This window comes from Notamacropus eugenii, chromosome 4 (assembly GCF_028372415.1).
Source record: "Notamacropus eugenii isolate mMacEug1 chromosome 4, mMacEug1.pri_v2, whole genome shotgun sequence".
Lineage (NCBI taxonomy): Eukaryota > Metazoa > Chordata > Mammalia > Diprotodontia > Macropodidae > Notamacropus > Notamacropus eugenii.
The window spans coordinates 127,200,980-127,217,475 of NC_092875.1; the positions used below are offsets into that span (position 1 = coordinate 127,200,980).

General features: G+C 37.6%; 1 protein-coding gene and 1 pseudogene across 13 annotated transcripts in view; one reads left to right on the top strand and one right to left on the bottom strand.

The window, feature by feature from the left end:
- Positions 1–16,496, top strand: part of SAMD12 (sterile alpha motif domain containing 12) — a 513,637-nt gene that overhangs the window by 279,514 nt on the left and 217,627 nt on the right. The window lies entirely within an intron of this gene.
- Positions 14,034–14,848, bottom strand: LOC140500570 (large ribosomal subunit protein eL8 pseudogene; annotated as a pseudogene).

The window sequence follows — 16,496 nt, forward strand, 5'->3', positions numbered from 1 at the left end:
GCCGCAAAGTACATTTATACACAATCTTCACTGGAGATACTTGGAAACAGGACACCAGACTTGGAATCCATAGGCCTGTGTTCCAAATATATCTCTGTGACTTTCTTTCTGCAAGATATCACACATAGTAGACATGGCCAAGCTAAAAAGAATATTACCAAGGAAGAACTATGGAAAAGGATTTGGTTGGCCATGTAGCAAGAATAAGGAATACTGATGGACAAGCCTTGTGACACCTTGGTGCTTAGGCAATGTCAAGAGATATGAGTGATGGATCTCAGTACTTTGTACTTTAAATTCTCATGTAGGATTTAAAGGAGGAAATGGGCAAGAATTCCCCAGGATATAAGGATGTGAATGGGTAACAGTCCTTCATTGGACTATGGAACTGACCTTGTGTAAATTCTTTTCTCTTCCCCTCAGTTTCTTCATCTGTAATGTGGGTGGCAGGGTTTGAGTTGCAAGATCAAGGGAAGTCTCTTCCACCTCCAGATCAGGTTCAGGGCAGGAGACATTCAGCATTTTCCCCCAGTTCAGTGTTGTAATTATTTTTATCTCCTCCAGGGGGAGCATTCACACAAGGTAAACCTCTGTGACTTGAGGCTTTCGGTGGGCAAGTATGCTTTTCCATCCACATTCTGGTTTTATTATGCTGGTGGGATCCACTTCATGCTCTTCCTTTTTTTATTTTATATGGGAAGAGCATTTAAGTATGGGAAGATGTGTCAGTCACCTAATTAAAATCATTTTTAGAATCCTATCAGATCTTAATTGGTTATATTAATCAGCCTTGTTTATAGGTGGTTTGCTTTATCAAATGTGAATAGTCTTTGTCTAAGGTTTGTGAAACTTCCCCCTCCAGGCCAAGCAAATAAAGAATGTCAGACCCGAGACATGCAGTTTTAATTAGAACATTTTTCATGAGCAGGAGAATTAACTCTTTGGTACTGATCCATGTGTGTTCACCTCATTGTTTGCAGTTAACATGATCCACTCACTCCAGCTATTTAATAGCATTCAAGAGAGAAATTTGTTTTGCTATTAAGAGAAAACTGCTTCAGTGATGGATATGTCCTCATCCACATTTTTAATTTCTGGGATTCTTCCTCTGTGTAACGAGAGCCTTGGAATTAATCATAGCTCTATAGCTGGAAAAGCCCCCAGAGACTATCTAATACAGACTCATCCTTTTGCAAATGAGGAAATTGAGGCACAGGGTGGTAAAAGTGATTTGCCCATGGTCACCTATCACTGAGAGATAGAATTTGGACTCACCTCTATTACAGAGAGAAGGTGGTTAGTTCACTGGGCTAGAACATGGTGCTAATGAGATCAAGGTCGTAGGTTTGATCCCTGTATGGACCAATTAACTTTATTACATTCTAGGGCCCTAAATTGTACTCCAAACTCAAGTCATCTCACAAACACATTTTTTTTCACACAAGTGTGATCAGGTGACTGATTATTGTGACTATATCAGTCAGCTAAGGCTGGTCAGCAGTATTGAGAAACACATCAATAGGCAGAGTAGATTAGGAATACCCTTGTATGTGGGAAGACTCATCTTTATGAATTCAAATCCATACTCAGACACTTACTAGCTACGTGACCCTGGGCAAATCACTTAACCCTGATTGCCTCAGTTTCCTCATCTGTAAAATGAGCTGGAGAAGGAAAGGGCAAATCACTCCAGTATCTTTGCCAAGAAAACCCCAAATGGGGTCATGAGGAGTCAAATATGACTGAAACAACTCATCAACAACTTTACCTTCTTGCCACTAAGGTTTCTTTCATCTCTAACATTCTGCATTATTGTGATATGAGGAATGGCGGTATATATGAGCATTCTGTCATAGATACCCTTCTTAAATATCATAAGGAGCTCAGATTAATCATTATATCAATTCCCTTTGTGCCTCTGATATTGATATGTGTAGGGAAGATAAAGAAAGAAGGTCTGGTTTTTTAACCTAATATTATTTCTTATTGTCTAGTTCAAAACAGTTAAGAAGTATTTTTTTACTTATAATCTAAAGATTGTTTTTAGTTACACCTGGATTTATTAGCTTATGTGGCTTTGAATTCCAGCTCCAACATTTACTGTTTGAAGCCACAAAGTACATTTTTATATAGTCTTCCCCTGGAGATATTTGGGAACAGAGCACTAGTTTTGGAACCAGTAGTCTTGGGTTTCAGACACTTCTCTATTACTTTCTTGGACAAAAGGCCTAAGTAGTTTTCAGCCTCAGTTTCTTTATCTGTAAAATGGAAATAATAATACATATACTACCTACTTCACAGGATTGAAGAAAGCTATTTGTAAATTATGATTGCATTATTATGTCAATTTGTTATTATCCCAATAATGTGATTTTTAGTGTCTTATTGTTTCTTTTAAGTTAGATGATTCCCAGGACTACCTAATTTCCTTTTTTGGACAGGGTTACTAGACTAGTAGGTGATGAATAAGCCCTAGACATAAATAGTATTTGAAAAGGAAAAAAAAATATGAGAATCTCATAATATTTTTTGAGGACAAGATGGAGAAATGTAGATTGGATAATCCAGCGGATTCAGATCTGGCTGAATACCTGAATGGTATTGATTTAGATTAAGCTGGAGCAAGGTCTCTTAATAGTATCTCTCAGAACTCAGTTCTTTTTTATCTTTATAACCAAAATCTTGAATTGATACATTCATGGTGGTTATGAGTCCTCCTGCCATGGATGCCTTCTCCTAGAACATTCCTGGTCAAGACACTGTCATTATAAAGAAGAGACAATACTCTGTGACGTGCTGAACTTCTGAAGAAACAAAGAAAATTTGGAAAACAACCAATAGTAGCAGAGAACAAGTCTTTCTGAAAAATTAAATGAAAATGTAGCTAGTACACATTTTCAAACCAAGAATGAACCAGTTCTATCATTGGGGTTTGGCTTTGGGAAGCAAAGTTTTAAGTGAGTTGTATAAATTAAATTTTTTAAAAAAAGATGCTATGGCTTATTGGCAAATTTATATTTGAAATGAATAAGTAGTTACTTAATGTCATATTGATTGATTGTAAAGCTGGAAGGAATAGCTTATGTGTTAGGTGATAAAATGAGTATCCAAAAAGATGTAGACAGGTTGTAAGGATGGGATTTAGGCCTAATGGAATAGAAAGTAATAATAAGAAATGTAAATGTGGAACCCCCAAAGCTAACTTCATCTCATGCTGCATTAAGTAAAGGGTCCAAAATGAGAGGGAAAAGAGTTGTATTTTACTGTACCCTCGGAGGACTGCCTAAAGAGCACCATTCTAGGTACCATGTTTTAAGGAGGGCTTTGGCAAGTTGGAACATATCCAAAGGAGTACAGCCAGTATTGTGTGAGAGAAATAGAGAATATCTCAAACATTAGTTTGAGGAATTAGAGATATTTGGCCTGGAGAAAACTTAGGGGTAAATATGATAGCTCCCTTCCAGAACTTTAGAGAGTACACTTGTTCTGTTTGGCCCAAGAAGGGACTAGAAACAATGAATAGATATTACATAGCTACAGATAGTGGCCCAGGGATTTTTTTTTTAATTAAAAAACCTCTTAATAATTTCAACTATTGGGAAATAGAATTATTTCCAAAAGGAGTAACTACTACCGCTGCTGTTAATAGTAGTTACCACTATTGATTATAATAATTGCTCATGCTTTTTTTTTTCCATTGTTTTTTCAGACATGTTCACCTCTTGGTTGACCCCATTTGGGGTTTTCTTGGCAAAGACACTGGCACAGTTTGCCATTTCCTTCTCCAGCTCATTTTACAGATAAGGAAACAGGCAGAATTAAGTGACTTCTCAAGGGTCGCAGAAGTAAGTGACTAGAAAGTGCCTGAGACCAGCATTCTATTCACCCTATCCACCTAGCTGCTCAATATGCATTATCTCATTTGAGCTTCTTCAGTATCCTATTACTAGATGTGTTAAGGTAGAAGCTGGATTAACCAGGTGTTGGAAATGTAGTAGAGCAGTAGTATGAAAATCAGATAGAAACAGATCCATTAACATTATGTTTTATTGGATTTCTGTTTATTTTGTGAAACATTTCCAATTACATTTTAATCTACTTAAGGCCAGTACAGGAGAGTTTTGAGGCTACTTGTAGCCAGAGAGTTTGACATCTGTATTGTAGAGGAAAGACCTATTCCTGTAGTTTATGTAATAGCTCTGAAGGGCAAGATTGGGGCTACTAGTTAGATGTTGTAGAGAGCCCAATTTGGGTTAAATTCAAGGAAGATGTTCCTAACAATTAGAGCTGCGCAATAATGGAATAGCTTGCCTTGTGAAATACTTCGTTCTCCTTCACTGGAGGTGCTTAGACAGAAACTTGATGACCCCCAGTTCATGCTTTGTAAATGATTCATGCTTTGGATAAGGATTGGGACAATGACCTCTGGGGTCCTTTCCAATGGTATAATTTTGTTGTTCCTCAGCATCCCAATATCTAACTTATTTGGAGAAAAAGAGGATATGAAAAAGCATTAGCTTATATTAGTGATTCTGGGAATTCAATAATCTCTTCCTGAGAAATGCATTTTAGAGAGTGAGGGAAATAATTCTTTGGTTGACGATCTCTAAATCCAGTTGGAGAATTTCCATGGAGAATAAATATTTGCAAACCCTTTATGCAAGTCTTCTTTACCCAGACACCGGGTAAATTTTTCATAGTCTATTGATGACTTGCAAAATCCTAAGGTTGGGAAATACTATGTTATTAAGATTAGTCATTTGGCAGATAGTCAAACATGACAGCAATTGTTTAATATTTTTTATCCACAAAGGTTCTAATTCATTGAAAACATAGATTTCAGCATATTACCCTCCCACCCTCTGACCTGACACCAAATTGCTCAGTGATTTTTGCCCAGATTTCTTCTGTTTTTTTTCCAAGTTGAAGAAGCCCTTCAGTTCCTGCTTCAAACAATGCTATCATGTTCATCCATCAGGGATCTCTTTTAAAGTTCAGGCTCTAACAGGTCATTTATTTGTTCATTTCATTCATTCAGTTGTTCTTTAGTGCCTACTCTGTATAAAATGGGCTAAATTCCATGAAGAATATCCAGTCCCTTCTCCACCCTCCAAAAGAGTTAAATAATGTCACATGCCCTTAGAGAGATGGGCTGAATACTTCCATAGTGTTTTTAACAGACCATCATCAATCAATGCTGGGTCATCCACCATATATCTCAGTTTGAAGTCAATCCCTTCCTAACTGAAGTTCCAACTGAAGAAGACATTTTGAATGCCATTAGGGTTCTTTCGAGTGGCAAAGCACCCAGTGCTGATTCTGTTCCAGCTGAAATTTACAAGGTAGGGTTTCCATTTTTCACAAAACCTGACTGAAATTTTCTAGGTTATATGGCAAGAGGAGGTTATCCCCAAAGAGTCCAAGAATACCTGCATTGTCCATCTTTATAAAGGTAAAGGAAATAAATTGTCCTGTGACAATCACAGAGGGGCTCTCTCTTAGTCATTGCTGGCAAGATTCTTGCCGGAGTCCTCCTTAATAGGCTGATTCTTCCCCTGAAAGATAGTCATCTACCTGAGAGCCAGTGTGGGATCAGAAAAGGCTGAGGAACAGTTGATATGGTGTTTGCTGCCTGACAACTCCAAGAGAAATGCCGGAATCAGAACAGAGGTCTGTATGCATTTGCAGATCTGACCAAGAACTTTGATACTGTCAGTCATGAGGGCTTATGGAAAATTATGTCAGAATTTGATTGTCTGGAAAAGTTCATCAGCATCGTACATCAATTTCATGATGGTGTGCTTGGCCGAGTTCTAGGTAATGGATAATGCTCTTGTGCTTTCTGAGTCACCAATGGAGTGAACAAAGGCTATATGCTTACTCCCATGCTTTTTAGCATGATGCTTTCAGTCATGTTGTCAAATGTTTTCAATAAGGATGAAGCATCAGCTACCATACTAATGGTAAATTCTTCCATTTGAAAAAGTTACGACTTAAGATCAAAGTAGAGGGAGTGTAGGTACACAATTTTCTGTTTGCAAATGATTGTGCACTCAATGCAGCCTCTGAAGCTGAGATGCAACAAAGTGTGGATTGATTCTCTGCTGTTTGTGATAATTTTGGCCTAATAATTAACACCGAGAAAACACAGGTGCTCCATCAGCCACTACCACACCATCCATACATGGAACCATCAGTTACAGCAAATGGAGAAGTTCTAAATGTTGTGGATAAATTCACTTACCTTGGTAGTATACTCTCCAGGGATGTACACATCGATAATAAGGTTGACTCATTCTGAAGGGAAGTGTGGGAGAGAAGAGGTATTAGACTGACTACCAAACTGAAGGTCTGCAGATCCATCATGCTGACTTCATTGTATGCCTATGAAACCCAGATAGTATACCAGTACGATGCCAGGAAACTGAATTGCTTTCATTTGAACTATCTTAAGAAGATTCTGAAAATCCCCTGCCAGGATAAGGTACCAGACACTGAGGTACTTACGTGAACTAAACTACCAAGCATTCAAACTCTACTTCAAAGAGTGTAACTTTGATGCGCTGGCCACATTGTTCAAATGCAAAATATATGCTTGCCAAAAAGACTGTTTTATGGAGAACTCACACAAGACAAGTGTTCACATGGTGGTCAGAAGAAGCGGTACAAGGACACTCTCAAGGTCTCTCTTAAGAATTTTGGAACTGATTGTGTGACATGGGAGACACTGGCACAGGACTATTCAGCATGGCTTGCCCACATCAGAGAAGATGCTCTGCTTTATGAGCAAAGAATTGAAACAGCTCAAAGGATATGCAGGGTATGCAGATTTAGAGTATCTACCTCAAATGTTCACACAGACTATTTGTGCCTGACCTATGCTAGAGCATTCTGAGCTCATACTGTTCTGATCAGCCACAGTCAGATGCACCAAACTTGACTCTAGCATAGTGATGTCATCTTGGTTCTCTCTGAGTATGAAAGACAACTACCAACCAACCAAATATTGTGACATAAATAGGGGAGGTCCCCACTAAAAATGGATAAAAAATTCTTTGAATGTATAAAAAGGCATTTATTAAGCACTTATCACATGCAAAGCAATGTTCTAAGCTCTGTAGATGAAATACCCCTTTCCTCCCAAGCCTTCAAGTACTTCACCTTCTAATGGGGCAGATAATACATATGGGAGGGTACAGTTACCAGAAAGAGGGGGGGAAGGCCAAGTGGTCCTTAGGGTGCTGCACTGAAGCAGATGGTAAGGCCTGGTGGACTGGTGGGCAAGAAGTCCAGTTTGGTAGGATTATATAGGGAAATAAAGCTAATATGTAAATTCATCTTCTTTCCATTCAGTTCAGATAAAACCATATCTATTTCTGGAATCAAACCATTTGGTAACATCAGTGACGTGGGTGATGAGCACATTATTTTATGGTTCATTGGTAGCTGTGGATATTGAGGACGTAAGGGCTGTATCACTGGCAGAAGCAGTGAGTAGGTCACATTTCTTTGGGTTCCTTCCCTGAATGATGGCATTAGAGATCAGGCTGGAAAGAGGCTTCTTCTTTTCTCAATAATCATAAGCTTGGCATTGTTGGACGTCTCTGCAGGTCTGAGGGGAAGTGATGGTGTTCAAGGTAGGGTGGTGATGCTGGTTTGGCCTACTGGTGCCTCCTGTCTCTTCTCAGAGATTTTACTCCTTCTCTTTGACATGATGGTCTGCCAGTCAGAGGCAGTTGATCATACAAGGCAGAATAAATTATCTATCAATGTTAGATATAGAATATATACACATAGGTGTTGTAGATCTAATGATAAGTATTACAGACAGCTAGGTGACTCAGTGGATAGAGCAAGGGACCTGGAATCAGGAATACCTGAGTTCAAATCCTTGCTAGCTATGTGGCTCTGAGCACATCACATGACTTCTGGCTGCCTCAGTTTCCTCATCTGTAAAATGGGGATAATAATATCAGTTATTTCCCAAGGTTGTTGTGAAAATCAAATGAGATAGTGTTTGTAAAGCACTCAGTACAGTGCATGACACCTAAGAAGGAGAAGGAAGAGCAATATATATATACATATATATATAATATATAATATAGCAATTATGTGCCAGGTATTGTACTAAACACTTATGAGTTATTTCACTTGATCCCCACAAAGACCTTGAGATGTAGCTATTATTATCCCCATTTTAAAGAGAAGGAAACTGAAACAAACGTTGTGACTTGTCTAGGATCATAAAATTATTAAGTGTCTGAAGATGGATTTAAGTTCAAGTCTTCCTGACTCCAGGCCATCTGTCTATCCACAGCACCACATAGCTGCTCCTGGTTCCTAGTAGTAGTCAAAATCATGGTCATAGTCTTTGTCCTCAAGGATCTAACCATGTTTCTTCTTTGCTCAGAAAATTTGAATAAATCCCTATTTTCTTTAAATATAAAAGGCAAATGCCTTTGTTTTTCATCTTATCTTCTGCATTACATGGCCCGCTGCTTTGTACCTAGATACTTAATAAATGTTTGGACTAACTTGAATTGATCTGAAGCCCACTTGTAGCAGCCCTGAAAATAGACTTGAGAGCTTGGATTGTATCTTCTCTATTTTTTTAAGGCTCCTAATAGCAGTAGCTTGCATTTTTATAAAGGGCTTTATAAGGAGACAGGAAGAAGTGTAATATTTGCAGTTCTTAGAGTAACTGGCATGTACTAAGTGCTATAGAGAAAAAGAGGGGTGATTCCCTGAGGAATTTACTTATTAGGAATGATTTGGGTTTCCAGTGTTATAAAATGCTTTGTATTAATTATCATTTTGATCCTTGTAATTATCCTGTGAAGAGGGAAATGCAAGTTATATATTTTTTTTATTTGACCGAAAACTGAGATTCCTGGAGCTTTCGGCTCTTAACCCAAGGTTATATGACTTGTTGTTCAGTTCATTTTTTGTTTGTTCGTTCATTTTTTTCAGTTCTGTCTGACTCTTCATGACCCCTTTTGGGGTTTTCCTTGGCAAAGATATTGCAGTAGTTTGCCATTTTATTCTGTAGGTCATTTGACAGAGAAGGAGACTGAGGCAAACAGGGTTAAGTAACTTGCCTAGAGTCACATAGCTAGTAAGTGTCTGAAGGTGCATTTGAGCTCGTCTTCCTGATTCCAGGCCGAGTGCTCAACCCACAAGAAATAAACCAAGTACTTGACTGAGGTGTCAGTAATCTTTCTACTTTCTCCCTGCTCCTATATTCCAGGTACCTAGTTCACTACTCTGCAGGGATAAAAGCCTAAGTTTATGGTTAAAATGTATTGGATCAATAAGACTGATAGATATTTGATTATCTGCTTAGACTTGAGATATCTGTTTTAATTAATGACCCAAAATCCCATGAGATTTTCTTTTTCTAAAGAAATAAAGTGGAAAAATAACTAACACTGAAATTCCCACACAGCACGTCTGTGTTTATCAAAGTGCAGTAGAGAGAGTGGAATTTATTTTCTTCACTAAAATGAATTCCCTTTGGAGAATGATTCAGAAATAATAACACTGCATAGCTAAAGAGTGGCAACATTATTCTGCTCCACACCCTTCCTTACCTTCTGTTGGTTAGCTCTGATATCTTCAGCATTATGTTTCCTAATAGGGTCATAAATCTGAGTTTCTGGTGGTTTTTTTTTTCAACAATTAGCTCAGTCAAATTAGTATAATCATTATTATTAGTTTCATTCATTAAAAAAAAGAAAAGGAGAGTACAAAGATTCAAATTCTCTTACTTAAGGTCACTCTATCAGTCAATAAGCAGATCTGGAATTGAAATTCAAACTTTCTCAGTTAAGAGCCTTCATCTAAATTTCCTTGTTCCTCTCTACTTTTCTGATTATTGCTTGATATAGAAGGAAGACTTTGATTGTTACTTAACTTACATTTTTCCTTCAGTATTTTTTGTGTCTCCTTTAGCAAGCCATTGATTTGTTTTTTATGATTTTCTTGCATCACTCTCATTTCTCTTCCCAATTTTTCCTCTACTTCTCTTACTTAATTTCCTTTTTGAGTTCTTCCATGGCCTGAGACTAATTCATATTTTTCTTGGAGGCTTTAGATGGAGGAGCTTTGACTCTTGCCTTCTTCTGATTTTATATTCTGATCTTCCTTGTCACCAAAGATTCTATAGTCTGATTTGCACCATTTGCTCATTCCACTAGCAGATTACTTGACTCTTTGTTAAAGTAGGGCTGTGCTTCCAGTGTGGAAGGCATACTATCCCAAGCTTCAGGGGTTTTGTTCAGCTGTTTTCAGAGATACTTCTAGGGACCTGTAAGTTTGTAGTTCCTCCAAAGTGGTATATGATCTAATGAGAAGTATTTACTCCTCTCCTGGCCTGTGCTCTTGTCTGTGAGTGTGCACAGGCCATCTTTTCTGCCATGGAACTGTAAGGAGGGATCCCTCTCCCCTGTTGCCACAAGTTCTACTATGCCAGTGCTGCTCCTCACCCCAGAACTGCCATCCAGGACTGTGACTTGGATCCAAGTGTGGGCAAAGCAACTTAATCCTGCCTTAGTGCCACCAAAGAGATCCCTGTAATTTCTTTCTGATCAGTTGTTCTATCCCCTTACAGTATCTGGGCTGAGAACTCTGGAAGCAACCATTATCTCTGCCACCTCCATCTCTCCCCCAACCCTCTCCCCTCCCACTCCTGGGCTGGTCCGGGACTGAGACTGGTCTACATTCTTCTCTCACACAAGTCCAACAGACCTTTCCCATTGACCTCTGTATTGATAATGCATTTTTGCTTATTGTTAATATAATTTTGCTGCTTAATGGGAAGATTTTTCCCATCCATTAATAAGTCTATATGACCTGCTTAAATCACCTGCATTTGGGATCACAAAGTATAATGCCTCTATTTGTTCCAGGATCCATGGCCATTTAGATGTAAGGCCAAGGATCCTGGAAGGGTGGAGTGTGATGGCAAGTAAAGTAGAATCTTTTGTTGTTTTTGTTTTAGTATAATCAAGTGCCTCTGATTGAATGATGTGATTAAAGAAGATTTTCCCCATCCATTGATGGGCCTGGGAAGATTTGTAGGAAGGCCCATACCTTATGCTAATGAGGCACTGGTTCTCAAGGGTTGTGATGCCCTCTGGCTCTGAAAAATGTATAAGTGCTCTTGAGGTAAGGTTTTACTTTGGGGCTTACTCATTAGAAGTGTTTGTTTGACCAGACAAGACTCTGGATAGCTGCTAAGGAGCCCCTGGCTTTGAAAACCCAGATGTTGGTGCTTCTCTCTCTGGTAACTATGTATGTACATAATGGTCAGACACTTAGATCTGTCTGTTGATCTATGATGTATGTATTGTTTATGTTAGACAGAAGCCTTGTCTGTTGGTCTTTATTTGCTTATATCAGGCAGCTGGAAGCACTGTCTGTTGATTTTGATCTCTCTATATTTTCTCTGAAGTTCAGAATGCTGACTTTTTCCCCTGAACCAAGTGAATGATGATACATGTGCTTGATTAAAGTTATTACTGACCGCCCAAAAGTTGCCTTTCCTTTTAAGCAGATCAAAGAACCTGTGATAGCAGTCCCTCCTCTATATGTACACCTTTTAAGGGCACATATGATATTTGTGGGCTGAGAAGTCTGAAAATTGCCTCAGTTGCCAGTGATTCAGTCCCCTGAACCTATTCCACATTTGCTGGGGTCTGGTCTGTGCTGGCATGGTCCACATTGGACCTTTCCATATATCATCCAGGTTGTCTTGGACTGGAAATTTGTTTCACTCTGTCTTTTTGTGGGTCCTGGTGCTCTAGAATTTATTTAGAGTCATTTTTATAGGTATTTGAAGGGGTTTGGACAGAGCTTAAGTGAGTCCTTGCTTTTATTCCCCTCTCTTGGCTCTGCCCCACGAGTGACCTTTTTTCCAAACTGCAAAGATTCAGAGTTCTAAAAGAAGGAAAAAGGAAATAAAGGATGGAAAAGTCTAGTGAAGAATGAAGTTTAGGAAATAAAGACCATAGTTTATTCTGTTTCTAGCTGAGAGTTTGATTTTGCCATGGAGAATTCCTAGAGAATACTTGGAGATTCTTTAATGAATTCTTCTTGCAGAATATCTTAATTCTTCCAAAGTCCATTTTAAGTGGGTAAAAACTTATTGACATTGATCCTAATGGAGAATTCCATTTTGATAAGATTTATGGCAATATAATATTAATTTGATTAGAATTGGTATAGAGAAGTTACTCTTGCCTATATGTAGATAATAATGATAATATTAACTTAAGATTGTAAAGGCTCTACAGTACATTAAGCATTTTCTCATAAATTATTTCATTTAATCCTTATGGCAACCCCATGAAGAAGGCACAGATAGTAGCATTTTTCCATTTTGTAGATGAAGAAACACAGACCTTCTAGTAGGGCTTCCTTCTACCCATTGCAAAACATGAGTGACTAAAGAGTTCCTCACATTTTCATAGATACTTGAAGCCCTTCTGCAGATATCTACTTAATATTTCTAATTATCATATAGGAAAAGCATGAAGTTCCCCACCCCTAAAAAAACTAATCCTAATATCACTCTTTTATGACTTCCTTTCATGTTTAGGACTACTCCTATTATTCATTTTAATCTCATTTCACCTGTATTATACAAGCAGGCAATTGTGGTAGCTATGGGGAAAAGCAGAGAAACAAGGATAAGAATATTTAGCATATGTAATGTGATTTGCTCCAAGCCCATAGACTTCTAAGGATAACTACTCTCTAGATAGTGAAGTATATCTATGTATATGTATATATGTGCACATATATACATATATACCAAACATCCATATATATATTTATATAGATATACGGACATATATATATATATATGTATATATATACATATATATATATATATACACACACATTAATTTAATTATTTTTCTCCTTTTAAAACTATTCTCTAGATGTAATCCAAATCAAATATATACATCCGTTACAATACATTCTAAAGTCTTAGCATTGAAAGGGGTGTTATTGACTAATTCTTACCTCTTTCCTATAGCATCCCTGACCAGCTTTCATCTGTACCCAGCTAAAACATTTAGAACAGTGGATATTCAATCAACACTTGGTGAATTAGCCCATCCCACTTTTGGATAGCTAATTGTTAGAAAAGTCTTCCTCGTATTAGGCCAATATCTCCCTTTAACTTCTAACTTCTGACATCCTATATGCTCTAAGAGGACAATATTCCCAACCTCATAAAGTCCTCAAACTTTGATTATGGTTGAATGAAAAATATTTTATGTTTGACCCTAGTGGAAATTGAGGGGAAATGAGCTGACCTGGATTTTTTTCAGTGTTACATATTTCAGCAACATACATGTTCCATACAATATACTGTGCTAAACACTCAAGAAAATACAAAGACAAATAAAAGAGGATCTAAATCCCCTGGGCATTTAGGTTCTATTGTGGAAGATAAGATCATTATAATACCAAGTAGAATATGCTATATTTCATATGACTCCTCCATAAAATTTGCTGTCTAGCCAAAATGGTTTTCTTGGGCTCTCTCACATGTGAGAATCCATGTCCCCTCCATACTCTATACTTCATGTCCAGTCTCTCTGCTGGTCTTAGAAGTCATCCCTCTTAGAATTCTGAAAGTTCACCTCAAGTACCACCTTCTTTTCTTAAAAAAAAATTTATTTTCAATTTATGAATTAAAGCAAATATTTCCATAACATAGTATAATAAAAAAAATGATTGCACATGAAACTGTAAATCTATTATGTACAGTTTGCTATTCCTTTTAAATATATAATAAAATTATCATGTAATTTCTTTTTCTTTTTTCCCCCTCCTTACCCCTGCCCTTAAGATGGCTACCATTAGACACAAATATGTATAGTATGTATGTAAAGTCATTCTATACATACTTCTGTTTTTCAGTTCTATTTATCAAGCATTACCTTCTAATGTTCTTTGCCTTTTCTTTAAATTTTAAGTGTAAATTCTTATTTTTATATAGGGAAAAATCAAATATACATTTAACCCAATTTGGTTGCAAGTTCCTTAGCTTTTGCCTTTTCCAACATGGCAATATGAGCCACCGATTTTGGATCCAGAACATTGCCACCCCAGTGACAATGGATCTCATCATATCTGTTATTGTAATTGGTTTTGATGGCTTCTACCAGCTTAGCCAAGGCTCCCTTGTCTTCAGGATTAACCTGTGTGAAGGTAATGCTTGTGCAGGTCTTTCTGTGAACTAAATGACCCAGTCTGGTTTTACCTTTGATAATTCAATAAGGAACCCCCATTTTTTGGCACAAGGCAAGTGGGAAGATCACTTACTCAGTGGGGTCCACATCATGTACAATCATTGCCAACTATGCTTTCTTGTTTTCTACCAAGGTAATAACAGTGTTAACACCTGCTCTGAGGTTAGGTGGTCTCTTAGTGAGAACATCTCTTTTGAATACAGCCTTTTGTTCAGCCTGAGCCAGCAGCCTTTGCTTCTTCTCTTGCTTTGTCTCAGGTCTATGTTTGTCAGCCAGTTTAAGCAGTTGAATAGCTGTTTAATGATCCAAAGCCTGGGTGAACTGGGTGGGACTTTCAAATGCTTATAAAGGATAGACCTTTGATGCTTCTGTCTGATGTACCAAGGCCGTTTGATAAATTGAGTAAAGTATCTTTTGACCTGGATGTCCTGACCAATGCCAAAGTTCTTGGGCTGCTTCTCAAACAAAGGATTGACCACTTTCTTAGCCCTCTGCTTCTTTACTGTAGCAGGGACCAGAGTCACCTTATTCTTCCCCTTGATTTTCTTCCCTTTTGGCATCTTGGCTGGCTGAAAGGGAAAGGAAGAGATTTCCCTTTCCTTTCTTAGTCCTTTTGTAGGGGTTTGGGGAGGGGTCTCTTTTCAGGGAAACTTTCCAGATTTCCCCCCACTTCCAACAGCTGCCAGTACTTCCCTTCTCATCATAATTTTAATGCTTTATATTTATTTTTCAAATATAGGAGAGAGGCCTACGTCACATACTGGATGGGCCTTTTTAATAAAATATTATAAGATATGACAGAAAATAAAAGCATATTCCCAAATAATTTGGGCATATTTTTGAAAAATATAACCATATATGGTATCTTAGAGTAGGTGATACCAAGAATAACATCAGGGATTAAAATCAAAGACATAGAAATAAATTTGATTTCAAGAAAACTTCCTTAAAAAATTAGAACCATTCAGGAATAAAATAAGTTGCCTCAGGAAGTAGTGAGTCCCCTTTCCCTTCTTTGAAAGTCTTCAAGCAAAGCTGGGTTGACAACTTATTAAGTTTGTTATAATGGAGATTCTTTTTTAGGTATGGGTTTCACCTAGCCACTGGGATCCCTTTCACTACAAAATTTTGTGAATAGAGTTTCTTGCAGCATGTTTCCTTTGGGTTTTGACAATAGAACCCTGGGATGGATGGGCCAAGGGTCCAGCCCAGGATGGCGGTTTCCATATCCCTGTTTGGTGGGAATGGACAAGGCAGATATAAAGCATGTGTATTTTCACATTATAAAGACAACCCAGCCTTAATGACATGATACCCTCATTTCAGGGAAGAATTTTCATAGTGATCCTTCCAAGTACAGCTTTCTATAAGCTGACAGCTGTTTCTCAGAGATCTGAGGACTATCTTAAAGCTAGGTTGGTGCAGTTGAATCTGTATCTTCTGAGATCTCTTCTTTCAGTTTTATCCTAGTAGTTTATGCTTTTAAAAATCAATGAAATCTCTATCTGCCCCAAATGATAGGTATTGAAATCATTAGCTCTAGAACTTGAACAAGATTATTGAGTCTACACCTCATTTTACAAATCAGTAAACTGAGGTCCAGAGAACTGAAGTGATTTGCCCAAGGTCATATAGATACTAAATATCAAAGTTATGATTTGAACCTAGGACCCCCTGACTTCAAATCTTTTTACTTTCTGCTGTTGGATATTAATCTTTTAAGCTTTTTTTATTGATATATCATTATCTTCATATAAGTACAGATTACAGTTTTGTAAGGCCCCATTTCTCAACTTGAAAAGTAATTTATTGTGAAGCATCACACAGCAAGTCAAGCTTTGTTTATTAACTGAGGCCAATCAAGTTATGACTTACTTTATACTCACAAACACTGTTCCTTCGGGTTATCTCAGCTAAAACAGCCACTTGTGTGAAATGATCAGCTGCTGTTAAATCCTTAGAATCATTTTAGGCTTCCTTATTTTTTTTTAAAGACATTTATAGATGAGCATGAAGGAAGATATAGAATTCCATATATTAACAGATATTAGTTCTACTGTTTGCATTAGAGAGATATTCACTCTCCAGATAAATTTTGTACCTGATTTACACCACAGGTCACATGGGTATTGACTCTTGATAAATTTCACAGAATGTTCACTATGTTCACTTTGACTCATTGACCTCTGACTGTCTTCTCTCCCTCAAAAGTCACCAGTGTCACAAAGG